This window comes from Schistocerca serialis, chromosome 2 (genome assembly GCF_023864345.2).
Source record: "Schistocerca serialis cubense isolate TAMUIC-IGC-003099 chromosome 2, iqSchSeri2.2, whole genome shotgun sequence".
NCBI lineage: Eukaryota > Metazoa > Arthropoda > Insecta > Orthoptera > Acrididae > Schistocerca > Schistocerca serialis.
The window spans coordinates 1,051,850,774-1,051,877,221 of NC_064639.1; the positions used below are offsets into that span (position 1 = coordinate 1,051,850,774).

Below are 26,448 nucleotides of genomic sequence, written 5' to 3' on the forward strand. Positions count from 1 at the left end.
ACGGTCAGAATCATAGAAGGATGGCTAGTACCTTGCAGGAACAAATACTTCGATTTCATCTGCCAGAAATATGATGGCCATTGGTTTCTGGGACTTGCAGTTGATTAACACGTAAAGGGCTTCATTATGGCAGCGTCCTGCACCAACTAAATTACCAAAAATTGAGAGCAGGCGCGGATTACAAAATAATAAAATCGTGACGATGTATTTTCCCAGAAAAATTGCCTTTTGTAGTGGCAACATCAACACTTGGCTATTCCATACTCACTTCCATTCTCATACCTAAAGAAATTTTGTGATTGAAAAATGTTTCCGGTCCAAAAAATTTATGACAGCCGTAAATGGATGTTTTGCAGTCTGTCTATAACTGCACTTCGAAAACAGAATCTGCTCACTGGAAGCAAAGTGGGTAAAATGCAGTTCCCTAAAAGTCGGAAAACTGGTGTATCTGAGACCTACAAAACATTCTCTAACCCCCTAACTGTTGGACCAATAAGTTTTCATCTCGGCCTAACAACGGCATAAGGATATTATTTGGATGCTGACACTTAGGGTGGAATCCTTGGACGCATGTCAAACACTGATCACAATCTGTGCAACTTTTAGACTACAACAGTGATGCACTTGAAGGCTTTCGAGACGCAGGGGATGTCATCCAAAGATTTTTCATTTCGTTTTTGCATAGTTAAACATTCTAACGTACCTCCACTTCTTCGACTGGCTATTGATGGCGGAGACTTGCCGTGAGTATGTACAAGTGATAATTTGCGTGTCCGCAGCTCGTGGTCGTGCGGTAGCGTTCTCGCTTCCCACGCCCGGGTTCCCGGGTTCGATTCCCGGCGGGGTCAGGGATTTTCTCTGCCTCGTGATTGTGTCCTGTCCTTAGGTTAGTTAGGTTTAAATAGTTGTAAGTTCTAGGGGACTGATGACCATAGCTGTTAAGTCCCATAGTGCTCAGAGCCATTTGATAATTTGCGTAATGGATATTTTAACTCTACTGAAGTAGCCCTGACACTTATAGTCCCCCAGTAGGAGTACGTTATTCTCATTAATTAAGTAAATTGTCATGTGGTAACCTATCCGTTTCCTAATCTTATCCTGTGGATACGATACAATCTCAGGATAAGCCGACAAAATCCAGTCGCCCTTTTAACGAATAAGGTATAAAATGTACACAAGAGTCAAAATTAAGTGGTACAGGAAAATACTACGTACTAAAGGATAAATGCCGGGATTTTAATACATTTATTCATCATAAAAACAATTTAAAGAAGCTAAATAAGGATTACAAATCTCAGGTTCTCCCTGTATTAATACTGGCCCTGTAACTGACATTCCCCGTGTACTAAATAGCAAGAAGGAACTACTATCTCAATGAGCAATGTGAAACGTCAGTGCAGAACGGAGCAGAACACGTGATTCACCAATGTAAATTCATATTCCCACACGCCAGTGCATAAGCAAGATCACCGACATTCGTTTTAACCTACTTGCTGTAATCAAGTCCTCTACAATCTTTATCCCATACACTTCCCCCCAATGCCATACTGATGATTCCTCCATGCCTCAGGATAGGTGCCACCAACGGACCTCTCCTTTTAGTCAAGTTGTGCCGTAAATTTATTTTTTCCCCAATTCTGTTGAGTACCTCCTCATTATCTGCCTATCTAATCTTAAGTGTTCTTCTGTAGCACCACATATCAAAAATCTCTATTCTCTTCTTTTCTCTATTGCCCATCGTCCATGTTTAACTTGCATATAAGGTTACACGCCAGCTATTTTATTTAGAAAGAAAAAAAAAAACTTTCTGACAGTTAAATTTATGTTCAATATTTTTATTGTTGTTGTGTTGCGTCGGTGGTAGGGAAAGGACACGTTGTGCTGTTCAGTACATTAAGCAAGGGCGTAGAAGCCGTTTGTCAACAGCAGTTCATTTATACGTCACGTTACAAAATGTGTTCCTGTATGCAGTGTTTGATGTGCAAGATTATATATGTAGATTTTAAAGTTTTCAAATATGACACACATTTCACCGACATATTTGTAAGCAGTGTAACAGAAACTGTAAATGCAACTGCAACGTTGTTAGAAAGTGTTTTACTTTGTTGGTATGATTATTATAAGGACCTGAAAATGGGTACAGTCCGAAGCTGGACAGTAATGTGATATAATACAGTATGTAATAAATGTCATAATGTACACGGTCCAGTTATACTAACGTGACCACTGCGTAAGTTCGAAGTCAACGTGCAATAACTATTTACAGACGGCAGATGGCAGCAGTATCCGTGTCCGGGAGGACGCGGGAAACAGTGCAGTCATTAGAATGAGATTTTCACTCTGCAGCGGAGTGTGCGCTGATATGAAACTTCCTGGCAGATTAAAACTGTGTGCCGGACCGAGACTCGAACTCGGGACCCTTGCCTTTCGCGGGCAAATGCTCTACCATCTGAGCTACACAACCACGACTCACAATCCGTCCCCACAGCTTCGAGCTACTGGCAGAATCTGCCATTGACTCCAACGTCAACGAACAAAAATCTGTATTGGGCTTCCACTACAGCCATTAACACGGCACTGAAAAATCCCTTGCAGTTGGGGTTATGAGAACCTGAGTTCATTGATTTTATAATTCTAATACGTTTGCCATCTATAGCTCCCAGGAAGTTGTGAAAAATCCACTTGATGCCAAATTCATGTGCAACATTCTTCCATTCTTCCTCTGTTTTTGGTACCTGAAAGATAATATGTGAGATGTTACAGCATTAGTGTATCATAGAAACTAATGGCGTGTTTCTTTTTGCAGATACTTGAATCAGATGACGATGATGAAGAAGACTGTTTAGTGACATTGCTGTCTACAGCTTCTTCATCAACATCAAGACCTGAAAACACATCCCCGTGGGTTCCCCGCATGCGAGTGAATTGGTTGAGACAAGGCAAATGTTCAGATGAGCCGCTGAACAGGGCCTGGCAATTCTTGACTAAAGGCTTATTTTTAAATATTTTTGATGTTTATAATCCTGTATTTCGTTGCAGGTAGTTCTTTGCACAGAGTTGAAGTTAATGTAATTGTTACTCACTTGAAGTTTCAAAAAACTATTCGAAGATCGAATTCATTAATAAGCGGAAAGAAACATTACAATCTCTGAATTCTTTCCCAAATTATGTTTGCTTTGTTATGCTTTCACAAGTATTTTTTTTAAAATATTAATTCATGCTCCACTGTGTATAATCGTGTCTGCTTTTAAGACAGAAAAAAGGCAGCCCAGCTTAGAAACAAAAATAACAGCCTAGCTTAGAAATAGTATTGACCATTGCACTGTACAACTTCAGCTTATGAAGTGATCTTTTGAAACAATACTTAGAGGATCAATTAACCACAAAAAACACTTGATAGCTGCACATCAAAGCGTCAGTGTAAAATTAACTGCCAGATAAAAAAAGTGTTTGTTCAGGCAAAGTTTTCATAGTAGCTACCTTGAATGCGGTAAGTTAACACAAAATTCTTCTTAATTATTCTCATTACAGGGGTGAATACAAAATCGTACCTTGCCACATTTAATTGTGTTTTTCGAACTTTCTCATAAGAAATAAGCATTATAGTTGTGTACATAGGCCTAATATACAAGGAAAGTCATATTTATGACTTCGGATGACTTAATAGGAAAATCCCAGGGACACTGATTCTTTTTTTATTTTCAAAACAATATTCGGTTATGGGTTGCTTTTGCTTCGAAAAGGGCGTTATGAAGCCTATATGCAACTACATATAACAAAGTGATAAATATAGGCTGGCAAATTTTACAGAACATATGTTTCATTTTTTAGTTTGAAAAAAAAATACGAGTGTATCAGCTTGTAGAATTACCACACAAGAGCACTGCACGCTGCAAATGAAAAAATAAAATTTTTCAACTTAGAAGAGCACATCACATGTACTATACTTCTGTGAAATGCATTTTACTCTCTTTAAATTATCACACCACCACAGGTTTCTATAATAATTTTGCTTACAGTGTTGGCGTACATAACTGCACTGAACTTTAAACATTAAAATGAGCTGCCTGTAGCCAGAAATCTTGAAGTTACATCTAACCTTTCGTAGGCATTAATTTAAGGTCTCATAATTGTGTTTTCTTTTTCGATTTTGTCCCGTAGCATCGCAAGGAATTGGTCAAATGGTTCAGGGCTCATTCGAAAATAGTTTAAGAAATCTTTCGGGTCAGTGGTTCGGATTTCCGTCAACAGATTCACACGTGCAAAGTCATTCCTTTTCTTTAACCACCCACAACCGATATCCTCTTTTGAGCTGGTTTCGGTTGGTTTTTTTCCCAGCCACTGCTAATATAGTTATGGGACACGCTTTACCCTGGTTTCACTTGTTATCCTGACGAAATCGTACCGCCAACTGAAAATAATGACAGTGTTATTGATGGTTGAGGGTCACTAATATGTATTGAACGTTTGACATTGTATTGTCGACAGTATTAGTGTCAGTAAATATTGAACGTGTTAGGGCCCTTCTAAAGGTGTTCTTGACTAACTTCAACTCACTACGTCGAATCTCAAAGGTAACTAACGCTCACAACCTTTACGGAATGTGTTTGAAGCAAGCCTGAGTTCCATTCATATAGGTACGCAACTAGCACCACTATTATACGACTGGCGCAAAATTTGAGTATACATCTTTCAGATGTAAAAACACGTCTACCAATTTTCGTTTATGTCACATAACTCCTTCTTAGTGTTGTGGTTTTTTCCTGTCAGTTCATCTCATTTATCAAAGGCATCTGTCAACTTGCTGTACATCTCAATGTAATAAGGCCGCAGTGTGCTCTTGTAAATAAATTTAATAAAAACGTTCCCAGGATAAACTTTCACTCTGCACGTGAGTGTGAACTGATCTGAAACTTCCTGGTAGATTAAAACCGTGTGCCAGGCCAGGATTCAGTCCTGCTAGCTTTGGCTTCTGCTGGTAAGTGCTTTACCGACTGAGCTATCCAAGCGCGAATCATGAGACGCTCTCACGCCTTTACTTCCGCCAGCCCCACTTCTCCTGAAGGTGTGAGGACAAGTCATGAGTAGTGCTCGTAAAACTGTTGTTAAAGCACTTACCTGCGAAATTCGAACGTCTCATGTTCAACAACTGGTCGGACAGACAGCTTTAACCTGCCAGGAAGTTTCAAAGAAACGTTGTTAGATCTGAGAAGTGAAGATTCCAACAGTTGGTGTATCATACAATAGAATACCGTTTTTTGGTAGCTTTCCTTAATTCCATAGTAAGTGACATATGTTATTATAAACGAAGCAGGATGGATATATCACTGATGTGATGGACATTGTATGTCCGTGTAAATGTGTTGAAAACTGGAAGAAGGGTATGTAGCCATTTTTAGCCCTTAGAACGTCTGTCCTCTTCAGGATACTGCACTCAAGCCAATACTGTGGCACTCAGGGACGCATGAGTAATAACCGTGACATAAAACAATAATAGATGTAGCTATCGTAGCATGCAACGTAAAGAGACAAAAATCGCCATACTGACACTTTGTTCAAATTTTTAATCACAAAGTAATTATTATTGCATATTACACATACAGATTTGCGCAGACCTCTACCGATGGCCCTGTTTAGGATTCCATAGACCTCTTGGTTGCATTTGTAGTGTGGTCCCGACTAGAGGAAATTTTATGGTAACGAGAACGGACAAAGTCTGTGGCCGGGCCATTGGCCTTACTGCAAGTATAGTGCAGCCTTTCTTTCCGTTCCACTAGGAAGGGGAGGGTGGAAAACCCGTCGCCGCGGTCGCCTTTTATACCAAGAGAAGGCTCCAGGTACTCGTTTGAGAGCAGGCTGACTGGACCTGTGACTGTCCTGAACGAACTGGAACGACTAAAAGGCCCCGCCCCTATCTGGTATTGAACCAGGAACATGCACGTCTACTGCTCTACCCGCTAGATCGCCATGGCCTTTCCGGTGATAAGTAGCACACGAAAATAGCATTTTAGAGCAATTTTCGAATTAAAAGCATATAAAACGGCATTTAAGGCTTTTTAATTAATTGCACAAAGTTTTACTGTACAATTTGTGGTCTAATTTATTGCTGAGTGAGTAAACTAAAAGAAACGAAAACAACAGAATTCATTAAGGCATACAATATGTTTACTAACATCGCTATGAACAACTATATTTCTTAAAATGTACAAAAAGTCGAGATTTATGTCCATGCAAAACGAGTATTTCTGCTCTAGAAATAACATCTTTTACGTATAAGTAAATACGTATGTCAGGCAAACGTTAGAAAACGAAAAGAATTATCAAGCAAGCATATTTTATTTGTAGAGGGTAAGTCCAAAAAGACTTAACAATTTTGGAATGATAAAGAAATTTATTGAGATAACTTACAGAATCGATAGATTTGTCATTTTTTAACAAACAGCCTCAAGTTTCACAAAAAAGTGTCAAATATCTTTTCGATGTGGCTACCATTTATCATGTGGCAAACATCCAACTGATGATCAGAGTTTCTTCGCACACTCATTGCAGCAAATCGGCCGTCACTTGTGCAATGGTAGCGTAGATTCGATTTGTCACGTCGGCTAAATTGTTTGGTGGGGGAGGAACATATACACGGTCTTTAATGAAACCAAGGGAAAGAAATCCAATGGTGTCAAGTCTGGGGATCGAGATGGGTGTGCGACTGGCCCATTACAACCAATCCACCAACCTCAAACTTCCGTGAGGAAATGAGGTGGTGTACCGTCTTGCTGGTAGTAAAACATCCCATCTCGATCACCTTCATAGATCTGTGGAATTAAAAAGTTTTCAAGTATATCCAGATACATGATACCAGTGACCTGATGATTTATCATCTTGCAGTGAACAACCTGTCTCAACGAAGTTCTTGTGCCAAGAGTAAATTGTAGGCCTGCTTTGAGGTTTTTTAGCGCATTCAGTGCGAAATTTAGTTCGTTTCATGAAACCGAAACACACTGTGTGCACACTGCATACCAGTGTAAGTGGCCATTTTAATTGTGCACTACACGGTCGGAATGGGATATTGACGCATTACGTAAGTCAAATTTGAGGTTGTTTGGTACAAAATTACACATTTACTGATTCTGTAAGTTATCTCAATACATTTCTGTATCATTCTAAAGTTGTAAAATCGTTTTTGACTCACGCTATATTTAATTAAAACACTATATTGGCTTTTAACTGAAAATTTTGAATAATTATTGGCCAACTGGTTTGCGCCTACACTATGTACCATCCTGATAACTTAGATTTCTTAAACTATCAATTTCAGTACTGAGTATGATTGACACCTGTACTTTATAACAAAGTATTGTACGTTATTTTGGGCAGTTGTTCTCTTTACTTTAAGAGAACAACAAATTATGTGAAATTACTGTATTTCACATAGTTTGATTTTTTTCTAAAATTCATTTCACGGAAATCATTGAAAGACCACCAAAGTTGTTCGTAATTTTGTATATGATAGGTTGGGAAAATAGCTTAGTACTCATTTTTTAAAGAAACCTAACCTTACATGTCGATGTTGTCAGTAAATTTAAAAGTTAATGTTGAATTTGACCATTTTGTTAACATAACTGAAAATTTAAAGCTAGAATTTAAATATGGAAGATCATTATGGGAAATTGCATTATTAAACAATTTATATGATCAAATATATAGTTATGAAGGTTTTGTCAATCATCCACTGTACAAACATGGCTACAATTCAGACCAATATATAGTTATGAAGGTTTTCTCAATCATCCACTGCACAAACATGGCAACAATTAAGACAAATATCGTTTTTTACTAATATGAACAAACTGATTTCTTTCCTGTTGTCGATTCCTGCCACTTCTGCATTCACAGACACAGTTTTTTCTGTGATGAATATTAAGTGGCAAGACGAAAAAACAAAGCATGTCTGAATTTGATAAAAATGAATTATTTACTTATCTTAATTTAAACATAGACTGCAAAGATGCCTTAAACCTATTTAGTTATGACAATTATTTGTTAAATATGCTACAAGTAATAAAAATATTGTTAAACAAAATAATTAATCAAAGTTTATAATATTTTGTTATGATACATTGTATTTTATTCCCTAGCATTAGCTACCTATATACTTTAATTGGCCCAAAAAAAGGTGCAACATTAGTGCTGAGTGTAGCCTTACACTGAGTGTGTCTTCCAACATAGAGATTCGAAGCCTGTTTTGATTTACTTTAATTTTGAAAATGAGCTTTCCCACTGTTGTTTGTGATCATGAGTAACAGTTACATCCTTGGGGCGATCTTGATATTAGTAAAACACTTTTGACATTTCGTGGGTAATGGTTTGGATAATATGACGTGTTGAAAAAATATGAGTTTCGTGAAATCTAACTTATTTCATGTTGCCAGAATTCTGTTAACCATTCTTTCAATATTAGAAGAGGTTTGGCCAAGTGAAATACTATTTGTCAGACTAGCGCCAGTTGATATTTAACGCGAAGATGCAGGAGGTTTGAGAGGTGAAAGTTGACTTGATTTGTGTCAGCTATCCAGTGGAAACCTTAGCCAAACAAGCCCATAGAAAATAATTACATCTGCTTCTTTTATGCTTATAAAGGGTCCGCAACACGAAATTGACAGAAGCAATTTTTATGCTAAATTTTTTGTGGTGCAAGCCTGTAGGCTGCAAACCATTTAGCCTTCACGTAAATGCCACACTGCCTCTACCTGTTAGGTATTGCCTGCCTCTACCCACATGGGATTGCCTCTACGTATGGGACACTGCCTGCCTCCTGTACCCACGATGCACTCCCTGCCTCAACCTGTGAGGCACTGCCTGTCATAATGATGAGGCATTTCCTACCTCTACCCATGAGGCACTGCTTGCCTCTAACCATGAGATGCCATCTGCCTGTACCTGTAAGGCACTGCCTGCCCTAACCATGAAGCATTGTTTGTCTCTATGAGATACTGCCTGCCCCTACCCATAAGTCACCACCTGCCTGTATCCATGAAGCACTGCCTCCCTCTACCCAAGAGGCATTGCATGCCTCTACTGACGAGGCATTGCTTACCTCTATGAGACCTTGTCTGTCTCTTTCCATGAAGCATTGCCTGCTTCTACCCTTGAGGCACTGTCTCTATTTATGAGGCATTTTGTGCCTCTAGCAATGACACATTGCCTGTCTATATCGATGAGGCACTGCTTGCCTTTACCTGTGAGACACTGCCTGCTTCTACCCATTAAGATCTTCCTAGAGGTACTGCCTGCTTCATTGTATGAGGCACTGCTGATCTCTATCCATGAGGCATTGCCTGCCTCTGCCTGTGAAGCACACTACCTTCTCCACCCAAGAAGCACTGCTTAGTTTCCACAGCTGCAAGCTCATCTTCTTACTCATGAAGACTTTCTTCACACGTGGGATGATTAATGTGTCCAGCTATCAGAAGACTACCTCAAGAACACTGTTTCATGTTCTGAAGAAGGAAAAGATGCATCTAATATAGAGCAAATTATTTCTAAAAATTAAAACAAATGTGTCTGTATTACATTTTCCTTAGTTTTCTTTGTGCAGTTACTTATTTACTAAACCTCTATGTACAGTATTGACAGGAATAGAGAGATGGGAGTTATGGATGGATCTAATTCAGGGCGGCAAGAATGTCGAAATCCGAAAAGAGCTGCGCTCTTCTTACCCATTACGTCTGTAAACTTAACCCTGCGACTGGCGACAACGAATGGAGCGGCGCCGCAGTTCTTGAATTTATCTTCCGCTCCAGGCAGCTTGCCGAATTTGTCACCGCAGAAAGTGGGACTACCCAGGAAGATTCATGTTAGGTGCGTAGACTGATAGTTACGATTACGAGTGGTGTTCAATAAGTAATGCGACATATTTTTTTCTGAAAGCGGGTTGGTTTTATTCAGGATTCCAATACACCATATTATTCCCCACTGTCTTGGCTGCAAAATCCTGTTTTCCAACATGATTCAAAGCAACAGCCTTACGCCACCTTACTGGGATGGCCGGTATGCCCCATGGTACCACCCTACTGGTCGATGTCAGAGCCAACATCTTGCAGCATTAGTAACCTCCCCATCATCTAAATAATTCTTTCTGCGGAATGCATCCTTCATTGGGCCAAACGGATGGGAGACCGAAGGATCTGGGCTGTAGGTGGATGAGGAAGAGCAGTCCAGTGAAGTTTTATGTGCCCTGTTGGGATGCACAGACTTGTGTAAAGCCTTGCATTGTCACTGAGAAGGAGAAGTTCGTTTGCGTCAGTCGATCATCTCGAATGAGAGTGTCGGCACGTTCCAATATTACAGGAGTCACAGCTGCGTGGGGCAGGTCGGCATGCGCAGTGACTGAGTGGTTTGCATGACCTTGTTACGATACCGGCCGGAGTGGCCGAGCGGTTAAAGGCGCTACAGTCTGGAACCGCACGACCGCTACGGTCGCAGGTTCGAATCCTGCCTCGGGCATGGATGTGTGTGATGTCCTTAGGTTAGTTAGGTTTAAGTAGTTCTAAGTTCTAGGGGACTGATGACCACAGCCGTTGAGTCCCATAGTGCTCAGAGCCATTTGAACCATTTTTTTTGTTACGATAATGACAGACACCTCGCCCAACGACTCACAGTGCTTTTGTTCACTGCCACGTCTGCGTAGACATTCTGCGAGCGCCTATGAATATCTGCGATGCTCTGGTTTTCCGCCAAAAGAAACTAAATTACAGCTCTCTGTGTGGAACGCACATCCGTTACCGACGCCGTTTTGAAGGCTGCGCATAATGCCGCCATATATGGGAAATTCCTGGAACTATTGGGTCTTAAGCGGGAATATTTCACGAGGTCCCACAACGAAGTCCGCATTTTTTCAACCGAAACTGGCCGGGAAACAGGAAGTGTTCCATTACTTATTGAACGCTCCTCGCATTTTCTTACTTTGCTTTCTTCTTTATTATCAGTGTGTTATCGGGAAAGTACACCGGGAGTTTCTCACGCGATATTGAGACTCGAGATAAGATTGGGTATTTAAATGAACCCGAAGCGAATGCAACGCTGCAGAAGAATACTCATTAGAGAGTGAAATGACAATTTATCGTATTCTAAGTGTTGACACTCGACTTCAGACCCGTCAAATAAATTATGGCATCCTGGCCTGATAGAATCGAGTAGAAGATAGCAATCTGCAGAACTGACAACAAACATCGAAGTTTGAATGTTCTATCTCGCAACCGCTGAGAGCGGGAAATGGCGTAGGCCGCACCTGATAAGGTTTCGTAACTGGGCAGCAGGCAGCGACGTGGGAAACTGCTGATTAACCTGTCAAGCTGTACTAATCTCTTTGGGGTTTCGTAATTGTGCTGAGCGCCTCACGCTCTGTAACACGTTCACCGACATCCTCCCTTCGTATCTGTTTGCTTCACAAGATTGTGGACGTTGACGGTTATTGCTACATACAGTAGGGTGAAGTGTTAGCCCAGTTTGGCCTCCCACTCACGCTCTTATTGTTGAATTAAGAATCAGAGGCTCGAGACTAAGTCGTAACTCTAACATGGGCACATTGGTTCAACGTAGAAACATAATTTCGACGATTGTGTGTTCACTAATATTTCCCATGCAGCCAGCAAATAACACTGGTTTGTTGGCTAGAAATTCACATGTTCCATTTCGATTGTTTTAAGACTGGCCGTCATGGAGCAGCGGCCTTGCCGCAGTGGATACACCGGTTCCCGTGAGATCACCGAAGTTAAGCACTGTCGGGCGTGGTCGGCACTTGGATGGGTGACCATCCAGGCCGACATGCGCTGTTGTCATTTTTCGGGGTGCACTCAGCCTCGTGATGCCAACTGAGGAGCTACTCGACCGAATAGTAGCGGCTTCGGTCAAGAATACCATCATAACGACCGGGAGAGCGGTGTGCTGACCCCCTGCCCCTCCTGTACGCATCCCCCACTAAGGATGACACGGTGGTCGGATGGTCCCAGTAGGTCACTCGTGGCCTGACGAGTGGTAATTAACGAGTGAAATTAGTTTAAAAAATAACATGTTCTCGAAGAGACACACCAGTTTCCATGAGTAAATTACAGTTGGTACACCGGAAAGCCTTCCCTTTCCCTACTTCCACATCCTGTCCCAAAGAAATTTCAACAGGCTCCCTCTTCCTGGCCCATAAAGCTGTGGTTACATTAGCCTAACCATCCCACCACCTACAGCTCTAGCTCACATATCCTCTTCTTACGTTGTTGCTTATCCTTCCCAGTCTTCTTATCACTGTAAACTTCCACCCCTATCGACTGAGATGCTACGAATATTGTTGTTGTTGTTGTGGTCTTCAGTCCTCAGACTGGTTTCGTGCAGCTCTCCATGCTACTCTGTCCTGAGCAAGCTTCTTCATCTCCCAGTACCTACTGCAACCTACATCCTTCTGAATCTGCTTAGTGTATTCATCTCTTAGTCTCCCTCTACGATTTTTACCCTCCAATACTAAACTGGTGACCCCTCGATGCCTCAGAACATGTCCTACCAACCGATCCCTTCTTTTAGTCCAGTTGCGCCACAAACTCCTCCCCAATTCTATTCAATGCCTCCTCACTAGTTACGTGATCTACCCATCTAATCTTCAGCATTCTTCTGTAGCACCACATTTCGAAAGTTTCTATTCTCTTCTTGTCCAAACCGTTTATCGTCCACGTTTCACTTCCATACATGGCTACACTCCATACAAATACTTTCAGGAACGACTTCCTGTCACTTAACTCTATACTCGATGTTAACAAATTTCTCTTCTTCAGGAACGCTTTCCTTTCCATTGCCAGTCTACATTTTATATCCTCTCTACTTCGACCATCATCAGTTATTTTGCTCCAGAAATAGCAAAACTCCTTTACTACTTTAAGTGTCTCATTTCCTAATCTAATTCCCTCAGCATCACCTGACTTGATTCGACTACATTCCATTATCCTCGTTTTGCTTTTGTTGATGTTCATCTTATATCCTCCTTTCAAGACACTATCCATTCCGTTCAACTGCTCTTCCAAGTCCTTTGCATACAGTAAAGCTCCATGCCTTCGGGAAAAATTACGGCTGTAGTTTCCCCTTGCTTTCAGCCGTTCGCAGTACCAGCGCAGCAAGGCCTATTTGGTTAGTGTTACAAGACCAGATCAGTCAATCATCCAAACTGTTGCCCCTGCAACTACTGAAAAGGCTGCTGCCCCTCTTCAGGAACCACATGTTTGTCTGGTCTCTCAACAGATACCCCTCCGTTGTGGTTGCACCTACGGTACGGCTATCTGTATCGCTGAGGCGCGCAAGCCTCCCCACCAACGGCAAGGTCCATGGTTTACGTGGGGGCTACGAATATTAGCGGTCGCAAATTTAATTGAAGCCAGTCGGAAATTATGTAGTTGGGGCGAAGAAATGACGTGAGTGTAAACAAGAGAAGGTTAAGGGCAGAAGGTTAAGGGCTGAGACCGTGTACCTAGTTTCTACGGCACATCCCTTGATTTGATCTATTAATATAGTTTGATGAATGGTTCGATTTATATTCATTAGTTAAGAAGGGACACTTTTAATTATCACAATTTATTAGACATGCTCCCTGCATCCACTCACTACGGACCTTACTGCTTCATTGCATCTATTCGGTTTCTCCCAAAACGCACGTACACTCGCTTCGCATTTTCAATACAACAATACACAACGAATATCCGACTCCCAACTAACTTGGCACACGGTAAATATATCACCCTCCCTCCCTCCCGTTGCATATCCCACTTGAAACTTCCCCTTCGAAAATTAAGAATGACAGTGCTGGAAAAACTCTTACTTTACTTGATTTTCAAACAGCGGAGCAAAACTAAACGTACTGAGTCTGTTTTATCTTCACTTATTCTGATCATGTCTAAACTGACACACAATATTTTAGCGCAACGCAATCTAGCTTTCAATAATCCCTACAAGAGAATGGCCCTGACTGATAATAACCTATACCTTTCATGAATCACTTACCTCAGAAAAATCTTCGTTGCTCGAACTACTGCAATACAGCGAGCGCCAATACTGCAATAATGTATTTACCTTAATAGTGTTCAAAAGTCATAATATTTAAATCAGTTCATGACATCCATTCTTACAAATTTCCTTTTTCTGACGGACACACGTCCAGATCGTCCGCTCATAGCAACATTTCAAAACTCTCGCATCTCTCTCCCGACATCCACCACTGCTGGCGGCTCACCTCCAACTGCCCAACGCTACGCGCTGTTCACATCCAATTGCCCAGCACTGCACAAGCGGATATTCCAACAATGAGTCCAACCAGCCACAGACTGCACACAGCACAGTTAGTGATTTTCATACAGAGCACTACGTGGCGTTACCAACATAAAAACCTAAACAGCCTACTATGACACTTATCGATCACAGTTCACAATTCCGAGCCCAAAATCAGCCTCGATAAACACTCGCACAACCGTCCCCCTAAAACTGCCAGATTACAGAATAACTATCCATTAGTATTGTCCCCCGGCGAACCATTTGGGGGGGGGGGGGCGTGGGAGAATGAAATAAACGAATAAAAAAAACAAGACAGGTTAACTTCGTTGACGGTAAAATAACAATATTAAGGTGAAGTAATGCAATCAGGAAGTGCACAGGGCCACTAAAACAGGCGCAGGTCAACTGTCACCAAAAAAGCTTCAGGTGTGGGCCTTAAGATCACAATTTTTGAATTGTTTTGCCTGCATCCAGCTTCTCTTTGGGAAACAATCAAAGGTTTTGCACTGTCATAATTCCGCCGTTTCTGTTAGTCGTGAGTATATAAGTTGTATATGATGGAAATCCTATTCTTGGAAAGGCAGGTACACATTTCTTCGTATAGTCGAACCACACATCTGATAAGTATGTCTTTCATATCTCATTCCCAAGATGTCAGAGACAGATAACGCTTCTGATGATAGAAGTTCTTAGTTTTCTGGAACTGCGTAATTTTTTTCTTGTTAGTCTTTGCGTCAGAGACATGTACACTACACATTCGTCACTTCAATAGAAAAGATGTAACGACACAAGAAGAATGTTAAGTCGAATAATGAAGCAGCAAGAAAATACAAAAATTCAAACGTTAATGACAAAGATCCGAGAACCTACGAGGGCTATCCACAAAGTACATTACGTTTTGGAATTAAAAATAAATAAAGTATTGGAAATTTTTTTATTATATACAGATGAAAGCCACACTTAAATACTACTTGCCTACATAGTTGCCATTTAAATAAAGGCACTTATCGTAGCGATGGACGAGCTTGGAAATTCCTTCGTCGTAAAATTCGGTCGCCTGCGCCTTCAACCACGTGGTTACCTCTTCTTGAAGCTGTGCGTCGTCATAAAAACGTTGCATAGCCAACCACTTCTTCATTGCTGGGAATAAGTGGAAGTCGCTCGGTGCCAGGTCGAGACTCGACGGCGGATGAGGAAACAACTCCCACTTAAAAGATTCGAGAACTTCACGAGTGGCATTTGCCGTGTGGGCCCGGGCGTTGTCGTGAATCAGCAAGATCTTTGAGCCCAACTTTCCCCTGCGCTTATTTTGTATTTCTCTTCTGAGGTTGTGCAGAGTTTGGCAATACCTTTGAGAGTTTATTGTAGTGCCTCTTTCCAGGAAATCCACAAAAATCACACCTTTTCTGTCCCAAAAGACAGTCGCCACGTGGTTGAAGGCGCAGGCGGCCGAATTTTACGACGATGGAATTTCCAAGCTCGTCCATCGCTACGATAAGTGCCTTAATTTAAATGGCAACTATGTAGAAAAGTAGTATTGAAGTGTGGCTTTCATCTGTATATAATAAAAAAATTTCCAATACTTTATTTATTTTTAATTCCAAAACGTAATGTGCTTTGTGGATAGCCCTCGTATATTCTGACTATGTAGCCGACGTCTTCGCCGCTGCTCCACTTATCTCGGTTTTGTCATGTCCATTCACTCGAGGAAAAAGACGGTTCAGTTCTGCTGTGCAGAATAAAGGCTTTTCTGTTACTACTTTTCTTCCATTCAGCTGGGTATAACGTTTTACTTTATTTGCAATTGATTTCGAAGCAACTACAGCCGCATCTTTGGGCACCTAATCGCCGTGATCCGTTCAGAGGATTGCGGCATCCAGGCAAATGCTGGGATGGTTCCTTTGAACGGGCACGCCAAATTTCCTCCCCAACCCATGAAATATTCCGATCGTGTGCTGCACCTCTAATGGCCTCGATGTCGACGGGATTTATCGCTGTGATCAATCTGATTTTTTTGTTCCCGCGACATCGGACTGTCAAAGATTTCAGAGTCGCTACAATGCCTCTTCCCGAAAAAGCACTCTCTGTTGACAATTGTGTCGGCAATTCATCTCTTGCCTGCATTGAAATATTTCCTAATAAAATTTTTCCGTTTGTAGTTTTGTTTAAATGAAATCATGGGTGTTGCCCACGTAGATGTCATCTTGTTGCTTCGATACGTTAGTCATTTCACTTTGCTCATTCATATTGCTTATTTCACATGTCTGGCAACTGAAAATACTTCCATTTATTTCACTGCTTTCTTTTGGTTCCGTTTTGTTGAATACATATATTTAACTTACGTTAACTATTGTTTGTATTATTGCAAGTCAGTGACAAGAATTCTTTAAAACATCCTATAACGTACAATAAATAACATTTAAAGAACCGCAGATGGCGATATTTGTCGCTGAAACTAGTTTGGGGAAGAAATAATGTAGACAAATAACAAAAAATGTTTTGCATCAAGGCGGACTCACACTTCCCATATTGTTGTTTTTCTGTGCAAACACGGACCAAATGGAAAAGTTCCAACATAAGTTTTAGGCGTCCCTTACAGAAACTGAAAGAATGATGAAAAATTTTGTACAAAGATTTTTTTTATGCAGTGCTAACATTTGTATGGATTGTCCTTTCCGTGTTGGGGAATATTAACAAGATAAACGATGGTGTTTCCAATGAAAACCCTAAAATTTCAATAAAGTTTCGAAAAGTTGCAACCTCACAGATAGCCTAGAGATCAATGTGGCTTTAGCAGCCGAGCAGTGCTTAGGGCGACCAGATGCAGAAGTACAAAAAAAGAGCGCAATCAACTTCAAAAAGAGGGACAAAGTTAGAAAAAATAGGACACAGAAACATAATTCAAATTTAATAAACAAATATGTATATATACAGGGTGTTACAAAAAGGTACGGCCAAACTTTCAGCAAACATTCCTCACACACAAAGAAAGAAAATGTGTTATGTGGACATGTGTCCGGAAACGCTTACTTTCCATGTCAGAGCTCATTTTATTACTTCTCTTCAAATCACATTAATCATGGAATGGAGACACACAGCAACAGAACGTACCAGCGTGACTTCAAACACTTTGTTACAGGAAATGTTCAAAATGTCCTCCGTTAGCGAGGATACATGCATCCACCCTCCGTCGCATGGAATCCCTGATGCACTGATGCAGCCCTGGAGAATGGCGTATTGTATCACAGCCGTCCACAATACGAGCACGAAGAGTCTCTACATTTGGTACCGGGGTTGCGTAGACAAGAGCTTTCAAATGCCCCCATAAATGAAAGTCAAGAGGGTTGAGGTCAGGAGAGCGTGGAGGCCATGGAATTGGTCCGCCTCTACCAATCCATCGGTCACTGAATCTGTTGTTGAGCACTTCGACTGAAATGTGCAGGAGCTCCATCGTGCATGAACCACATGTTGTGTCGTACTTGTAAAGGCACATGTTCTAGCAGCACAGGTAGAGTATTCCGTATGAAATCATGATAACGTGCTCCATTGAGCGTAGGTGGAAGAACATGGGGCCCAATCAAAATGGCTCTGAGCACTATGGGACTCAACTGCTGAGGTCATTAGTCCCCTAGAACTTAGAACTAGTTAAACCTAACTAACCTAAGGACATCACAAACATCCATGCCCCAGGCAGGATTCGAACCTGCGACCGTAGCGGTCTTGCGGTTCCAGACTGCAGCGCCTTTAACCGCACGGCCACTTCGGCCGGCACCCAATCAAGATATCACCAACAAGGCCTGCTCAAATGTTCACAGAACGTTCACACAAGCACCGAAGTCAACATTACCTTCCTTCAATTGGGCCAACTGGCGGTGAATCGAGAAGGTACAGCACATACTGACGAAACTAAAATGAGCTCTAACATGGAAATTAAGCGTTTCCGGACACATGTCCACATAACATCTTTTCTTTATTTGTGTGTGAGGAATGTTTCCTGAAAGTTTGGCCGTACCTTTTTGTAACACCCTGTATGTATGAAGATGGTATATGTTCTTTCGGACATGTCCGAAGGAACAGATACCATCTTTATATGTATATAGTTAAGGCTCACCGGCCATTTGACCATCGTCTTCTGTGCGGATTCACAAACAGTGCCCGAACTATTACGGGAATCGGCAAAAAGCCGCTAGTAATGAGTATAATGGGCGGGGGCACTATGAATATAGTGCGAGACAATAAGTTGGGAATGTGTGTCTCACGGGAGGCGTTCCAGAGATAAGTCCCTACAGTCGCACTGTCCTCTATCTCCTCTGTGGCTCAGATGGATTGAGCGAAAATACTCTTTCAGGATGCCGGGACGGTAGCTCAGTGTGTTCGGTCAGAGGCGCTAGCCCTCTGTAATAAGAAAACTGAGTAAAGGAATCAACAATCAACTTGAACGGGTGTCCTGTGACGTCCGCCCAGACCAAACGCAACGAACAATACCGAACAATAAATAAATAAATAAATAAGATGGATAGAGCGTCTGCCACGTAAGCAGGAGATCCCGGGTTCGAGTCCCGATTGGGGCAAACATTTTCAGCTGTCCCCGTTGACTTATATCAACGCCTGTATGCAGCTAGGGGTATTCATTTCATTGTAATTAATTAGTAGATATAACATACGTTCCTTACGTTTTGTTGGTACTTCTGTGAAGATCAAATTATCTTGAGAGGTGTAGGCTGGCTCTGTAGAAAACTGTCAAAGATGTTGTTGTTGTTGTGGTCTTCTGTCCTGAGACTGGTTTGATGCAGCTCTCCATGCTACTCTATCCTGTGCAAGCTTTTTCATCTCCCAGTACCTACTGCAACCTACATCCTTCTGAATCTGCTTAGTGTATTCATCTCTTGGTCTCCCCCTACGATTTTTACCCTCCACGCTGCCCTCAAATACTAAATTGGTGATCCCTTGATGCCTCAGAACATGTCCTACCAACCGATCCCTTCTTCTGGTCAAGTTGTGCCACAAACTTCTCTTCTCCCCAATCCTATTCAATACTTCCTCATTAGTTATGTGATCTACCCATCTAATCTTCAGCATTCTTCTGTAGCACCACATTTCGAAAGCTTCTATTCTCTTCTTGTCCAAACTATTTATCGTCCATGTTTCACTTCCATACATGGCTACACTCCATACGAATACTTTCAGAAATGACTTCCTGACACTTAAATCAATACTCGATGTTAACAAATTTCTCTTCTTCAGAAACGCTTTCCTTGCCATTGCCAGCCTACATTTTATATCCTCTCTACTTCTACCATCATCAGTTATTTTGCTCCCCAAATAGCAAAACTCCTTTACTACTTTAAGTGCCTCATTTCCTAATCTAATTCCCTCAGCATCACCCGACTTAATTAGACTACATTCCATTATCCTTGTTTTGCTTTTGTTGATGTTCATCTTATATCCTCCTTTCAAGACACTGTCCATTCCATTCAACTGCTCTTCCAAGTCCTTTGCTGTCTCTGACAGAATTACAATGTCATCGGCGAACCTCAAAGTTTTTATTTCTTCTCCATCAATTTTAATACCTACTCCGAATTTTTCTTTTGTTTCCTTTACTGCTTGCTCAATATACAGACTGAACAACATCGGCGACAGGCTACAACCCTGTCTTACTCCCTTCCCAACCACTGCTTCCCTTTCATGTCCCTCGACTCTTATAACTGCCATCTGTTTTCTGTACAAATTGTAAATAGCCTTTCGCTCCCTGTATTTTACCCCTGCCGCTTTCAGAATTTGAAAGAGAGTATTCCAGTCTCCATTGTCAAATGCTTTCTCTAAGTCTACAAATGCTAGAAACGTAGGTTTGCCTTTCCTTAATCTTTCTTCTAAGATAAGTCGTAAGGTCAGTATTGCCTGACGTGTTCCAGTGTTTCTACGGAATCCAAACTGATCTTCCCCGAGGTTGGCTTCTACTAGTTTTTCCATTCGTCTGTAAAGAATTCGTGTTAGTAATTTGCAGCTGTGACTTATTAAGCTGATAGTTCGGTAATTTTCACATCTGTCAATACCTGCTTTCTTTGGGACTGGAATTATTATATTCTTCTTGAAGTCTGAGGGTATTTCGCCTGTTTCATACATCTTGCTCGCCAGATGGTAGAGTTTTGTCAGGACTGGCTCTCCCACGGCCGTCAGTAGTTCCAATGGAATATTGTCTACTCCGGGGGCCTTGTTTCGACTCAGGTCTTTCAGTGCTCTGTCAAACTCTTCACGCAGTATCGTATCTCCCATTTCATCTTCATCTACATCCTCTTCCATTTCCATAATATTGTCCTCAAGTACATCGCCCTTGTATGGACCCTCTATATACTCCTTCCACCTTTCTGCTTTCCCTTCTTTGCTTAGAACTGGGTTTCCATCTGAGCTCTTGATATTCATACAAGTCGTTCTCTTATCTCCAAAGGTCTCTTTAATTTTCCTGTAGGCGGTATCTATCTTACCCCTAGTGAGATAGGCCTCTACATCCTTACATTTGTCCTCTAGCCATCCCTGCTTAGCCATTTTGCACTTCCTGTCGATCTCATTTTTGAGACGTTTGTATTCCTTTTTGCCTGTTTCACTTACTGCATTTTTATATTTTCTCCTTTCATCAATTAAATTCAATATTTCTTCTGTTACCCAAGGATTTCTACTAGCCCTCGTCTTTTTACCTACTTGATCCTCTGCTGCCTTCACTACTTCATCCCTCAAAGCTACCCATTCTTCTTCTACTGTATTTATTTCCCCCATTCCTGTCAATTGCTCCCTTATGCTCTCCCTGAATCTCTGTACAACCTCTGGTTCTTTTAGTTTATCCAGGTCCCATCTCCTTAAATTTCCACCTTTTTGCAGTTTCTTCAGTTTTAATCTACAGGTCATAACCAATAGATTGTGGTCAGAGTCCACATCTGCCCCTGGAAATGTCTTACAATTTAAAACCTGGTTCCTAAATCTCTGTCTTACCATTATATAATCTATCTGATACCTTTTAGTATCTCCAGGGTTCTTCCATGTATACAACCTTCTTTCATGATTCTTAAACCAAGTGTTAGTTATGATTATGTTGTGCTCTGTGCAAAATTCTACCAGGCGGCTTCCTCTTTCATTTCTGTCCCCCAATCCACATTCACCTACTATGTTCCCTTCTCTCCCTTTTCCTACACTCGAATTCCAGTCACCCATGACTATTAAATTTTCGTCTCCCTTCACAATCTGAATAATTTCTTTTATTTCATCATACATTTCTTCAATTTCTTCGTCATCTGCAGAGCTAGTTGGCATATAAACTTGAACTACTGTAGTAGGTGTGGGCTTCGTATCCATCTTGGCCACAATAATGCGTTCACTATGCTGTTTGTAGTAGCTTACCCGCATTCCTATTTTCCTATTCATTATTAAACCTACTCCTGCATTACCCCTATTTGATTTTGTGTTTATAACCCTGTAGTCACCTGACCAGAAGTCTTTTTCCTCCTGCCACCGAACTTCACTAATTCCCACTATATCTAACTTTAACCTATCCATTTCCCTTTTTAAATTTTCTAACCTACCTGCCCGATTAAGGGATCTGACATTCCACGCTCCGATCCGTAGAACGCCAGTTTTCTTTCTCCTGATAACGACATCCTCTTGAGTAGTCCCCGCCCGGAGATCCGAATGGGGGACTGTTTTACCTCCGGAATATTTTACCCAAGAGGACGCCATCATCATGTAATCATACAGTAAAGCTGCATGCCCTCGGGAAAAATTACGCCTGTAGTTTCCCCTTGCTTTCAGCCGTTCGCAGTACCAGCACAGCAAGGCCGTTTTGGTTATTGTTATAAGACCAGATCAGTCAATCATCCAGACTGTTGCCCTTGCAACTACTGAAAAGGCTGCTGCCCCTCTTCAGGAACCACACGTTTGTCGGGCCTCTCAACAGATACCCCTCCGTTGTGGTTGCACCTACGGTACGGCTATCTGTATCGCTGAGGCACGCAAGCCTCCCCACCAACGGCAAGGTCCATGGTTCATGGGGGGGTGAAGATCAAATTATCTTGAGAGGTGTAGGCTGGCTCTGTAGAAAACTGTCAAAGATAGATAGGAAAATTCTTTTAAATTATACCCGACCATCAAAATACCTTTAACAGATTCAATGTTCAACCTATTCCTGTAATCATTCCACTGTTTTGTAATGAGCGAAAATACTCGTTCAGTATTCGGAAAATTTTGAATTACTTTCACAAAAATACTTTGACCATTTTTTACTACAAGAAAATCCACTAAATTCAGGATCATTACAATTCTGTTTCAGAAATTGCCTAAGGTTACAGAATTGTTCAAAAGATTTCACATCTTCAATTTCAAAAGCTTTACATTTATCTTGTAAATACAAAAGACTGTTTTCAACACCACTTTAGTTAACACATGCTTTAAAAGACATCCATTTGAAACAGGAAACGTCGTCAAACACACAGACCCATCGTTTTAAATGTTCATGGCGCGATTGATACAGCAACAAATGCTTCCTTCATAAAAAGTTTAACTTCTTTACCAAAGCCTTCTTCTGTTGCAATTTCCAGCTTCTTTTGAACCTTTAGGCAAATGAATTTTCCATTTAATCAGTTTTCAAGCACCTTATATATAGAATATAAAATTTGAGTCACTTTAAGCACGGAATTGTCCTCCTTTTCTATTCGCAGAATTTTTGAACACAGACATCAATGAATTCAAATGCCATAAATAGGATTCACTTAACCTATTATCAAAAAACTGAAAAAACTTTTGATGGCTTGTTTTTAGACAGAAAGTAAGATTTCAGAACAGGATACATTTCCAGTACCCTTTCAGTTGTAAGGAGTGTGTCAGAACTCTCCATTACGTAAAATAATATGTCCAACTTAACGCTAATCTTCGCATTGTGTAAGCACTCGGATATCGATAGTAACAATCTGAGGGCGAAATATGGTAGCGCGATTCTAAGCACCGTCGTGAGACGAGGTCTGTCTGCGAGAGTGAAAGAGTAGTGTCGGGCGAGAGCTCGGAGACTGAAGACGTATCACGCTGCCCCCACGTCGGTGATGGCAGGTCTTACCACACTCAAGGCCTGTTTTCATTTATATAGCCAGGAAGATTTCAATGGCTTAACTATACTTGAAGATAGAATTCAAGGTAAAATTCGAGGCTTAACGCAAAAGCAGTTGCAGCGTTAGGCTCGTGATTTTTAGTCCGCGTTTGCAATAATCCAGTGTCTTGCTTGGCAGTGAAAGAAGCCTCGTTATCCTCCAAATAATAATAATTGTTCTCCACGTCTAAACAATATGCTGTGGTTTCTAAATGTTAATGTAATTTTGAAATTGAAATAACTTGTTAATCTGGCACTCAGCCATTATTGACACATATGTCATTTGCCATTGTCATTATTAATATTTGTTCGTGATGATTCTGAAGTTTTAAATAGACTTAATTACTGAAAAAATGTTTTACCCTCAGATTGCTGCTGTGGATATCTGTGTGCTCACACGATGCGAAGAATAGCATTAAGTTGGATATATTGTTTTATGTAATGGAGAGTTCTGACACACTCCTTACACAGTGGCTGGGAAAAGAGGCAACCACCTAGTGTCCAGGTACTGTCCATTTCTGACAGTGTAAATTGAAAAGTAATTACGAATTTTCACAATGCCAGATATTTTATAAAACACCATCGGTTACAATAAATAGAAATCACAGTCACATGTGAGTACTGAGTACTTGACATGACACCTACAATGCCAAGCCAAGACTATATGAATCCGCAACTGAAAATACGGAACGGAAATCTTAAATAATCGATATTTTCACTCGCTTATGGATCGATCCATGATCAGTTGTGTAAAATCAATGATTCTGCTGCCATATGTGGATCAAGTATCTAAGAAAAGGGCAGTAGAGTGGGAATAATTGCAAATATAATTTTATTAAGGTCAACTTTCGGAAAAGGAGGTCAGTACAAAAATTCACCCGGACCCTGGACAAAGAGCTAAAAATTTTGTATCCCACCTGGAAGGCGGAGCGGGGGTCTGCTTCTGAAAACTGAAGGGTAGGCCGAATGTAGGAAGTGAGTAGGGGCAGGAAAAGGTGAAAATCTCTAAGTACTGCTCTTAGAAACGGTTTTACTATATCACAATATTAACTGAATACATAATAACGTGAATACCTAACTTTGCACGTAGGTGCGAAGTCTTAGACCCGTCATATGTAGTGCAGAGTCTCTATATGAAGCGAAACTGATCTTGATCAAATGGGCTGAATCTGCAGCGGCGCTCGTAGAGCTGCACAGCCCCGGCTAGAGGACGCTGTCGTCGGCGTCGGTGTCGTAGTGCCAACCTATGAACTTGCACCTACGCCGTGGCATCGTAGCTATCGATATCACAAAAAAGGAGGGCATGCCCTTATTTATCCGGACGTCTGGTCATCTTAGCGGTGTAGTCACTGCGTATCTCCGCCTGCGGAGAGCGCGTGCTAGTATTCTTTACCTTCAGCGGCCGTTACTCGCGCGCCATCCAGTACTCCAGAGCAAAGGCGAACAGATTCCGTAAATCGACGCTCGAGGTGCAGCGCTTTCTTTGTGATGTGGTCAAAGTCCCGACAAACCACATAGTGGGCATCACTTACGAATACTGAGCAGTACGTTGTACATAAAGTCACGATGATACGACTTATAAAAAGATCCTTCGGAACACGCAGCAGGGGATCCATTTCTGCCACGCTGGTGGTAACGTTGCGCCGTTGACGGTCGATCGTGCAGGATTAAGCATGCGAACAATTCGGCTCTTCGAACTGCGTGTCGAACTCCGACGGGATGACGTCATAGACGCCTTCCGTCCTGATAGCACCGTTCAAGGGCCATGTAGCCGAGCGTTGGGCACGATTCCGAACATACCTGTTCCTCAGTGGCGTCCGCCAGACAACCATAGACCCCCATCGTCATGTGCTATTCTACCTCCCGACAAGAGGCTGCCGCGCGGCCGTCATTTATGACGGCCAACGGCGAACTTGTTCATAACGTGGCAAGGAAGGGCACGTTCGATCAGAATGTCTCCAGCGTCGCCGGCCTCTGACGTGACGCCCGCACCACAACCGACGTCTCTTCCAGTTTCCTTGTAGTCTCCCTCTTACTAATCGACCTATCCTGCTTGCGATATAAAATATGACCGTGGATCGCGTGTACGCCTAATAGATTTTTTCTAATTGGATAAGGCTATCTTTCCCGAAAAAGTAATACCGATAAGTAGGAGGAAAGTGTACAACCGACCCTTCTAATGGAAAAGTCTACTAAAATAAAAAGTAATTAAACCGAAGATGGCTATAATTTGGAAAATGAAAGTTATTCTGTGCATTCACCCACAAACAACACTGGACAGAAAAGGGATACCACTGATCATGAATACAAAAGTGACACTAATGAACGAAAAGCAAAAACTAACGGTCGCCAGCCCACTAGGGGAATCTACATCCAAAATCCTGTACAAGATGATGGGAAAGAAAAACATGCATTATTAAACAGTGACGTGGCAACTGAAGGTTGCCACGTTTTTTGACACTAATTTTAAGTGAGTATGTAATGATAAAGAAAACTGAGAAGCCACTTTTACCTTATGTTTGGCATTAAATTTTGAAAAAGGCAATCGAGTAATGATTTGAAAATATGCAATTAAACTGTATGTTAGTATTGAACTTCGTTACGTGAACATTGACTTTCAGTGACCTCAACATAACGTCATCAAAGAAATTTAGAGAAAAAGCAAGCACTTTTTACTTTGCCGTACTTATTTTGCAAACTGGATTTCATAGTATTGTCTGAACAACTGAGCCTTTTTTACTGACTTGAACAGAATTAAAAACTAGAATACATACCAAGCCAAACAGCCATGTGCTCCAAGCTATATGTAAAATAAATAAAACTTTGGCACTCTTAATGTGTGCATTTCTTTAGATTTGGATTTTTTCCAGTGATTGATTCTCAAACTTGAAAAATGAAATTGCTTTACTTTAGTCTTATACTGAGGCCTCTGTTGTACAACAGTTAATTGAAAGTAGACTGAGGCTAAATTTCTTAAAAGAGAATTTATTCATTAATAAACTGGCTGTTACTATTCAATTTGATTCTTA

At 41.3% G+C, this 26,448-nt stretch overlaps 1 pseudogene; it reads left to right on the top strand.

Annotated features, from left to right (window-relative positions):
* The first annotated feature begins 11,716 nt into the window (after positions 1–11,716).
* On the top strand, positions 11,717–11,834 carry LOC126459132 (5S ribosomal RNA; annotated as a pseudogene).
* Positions 11,835–26,448: the final 14,614 nt, after the last annotated feature.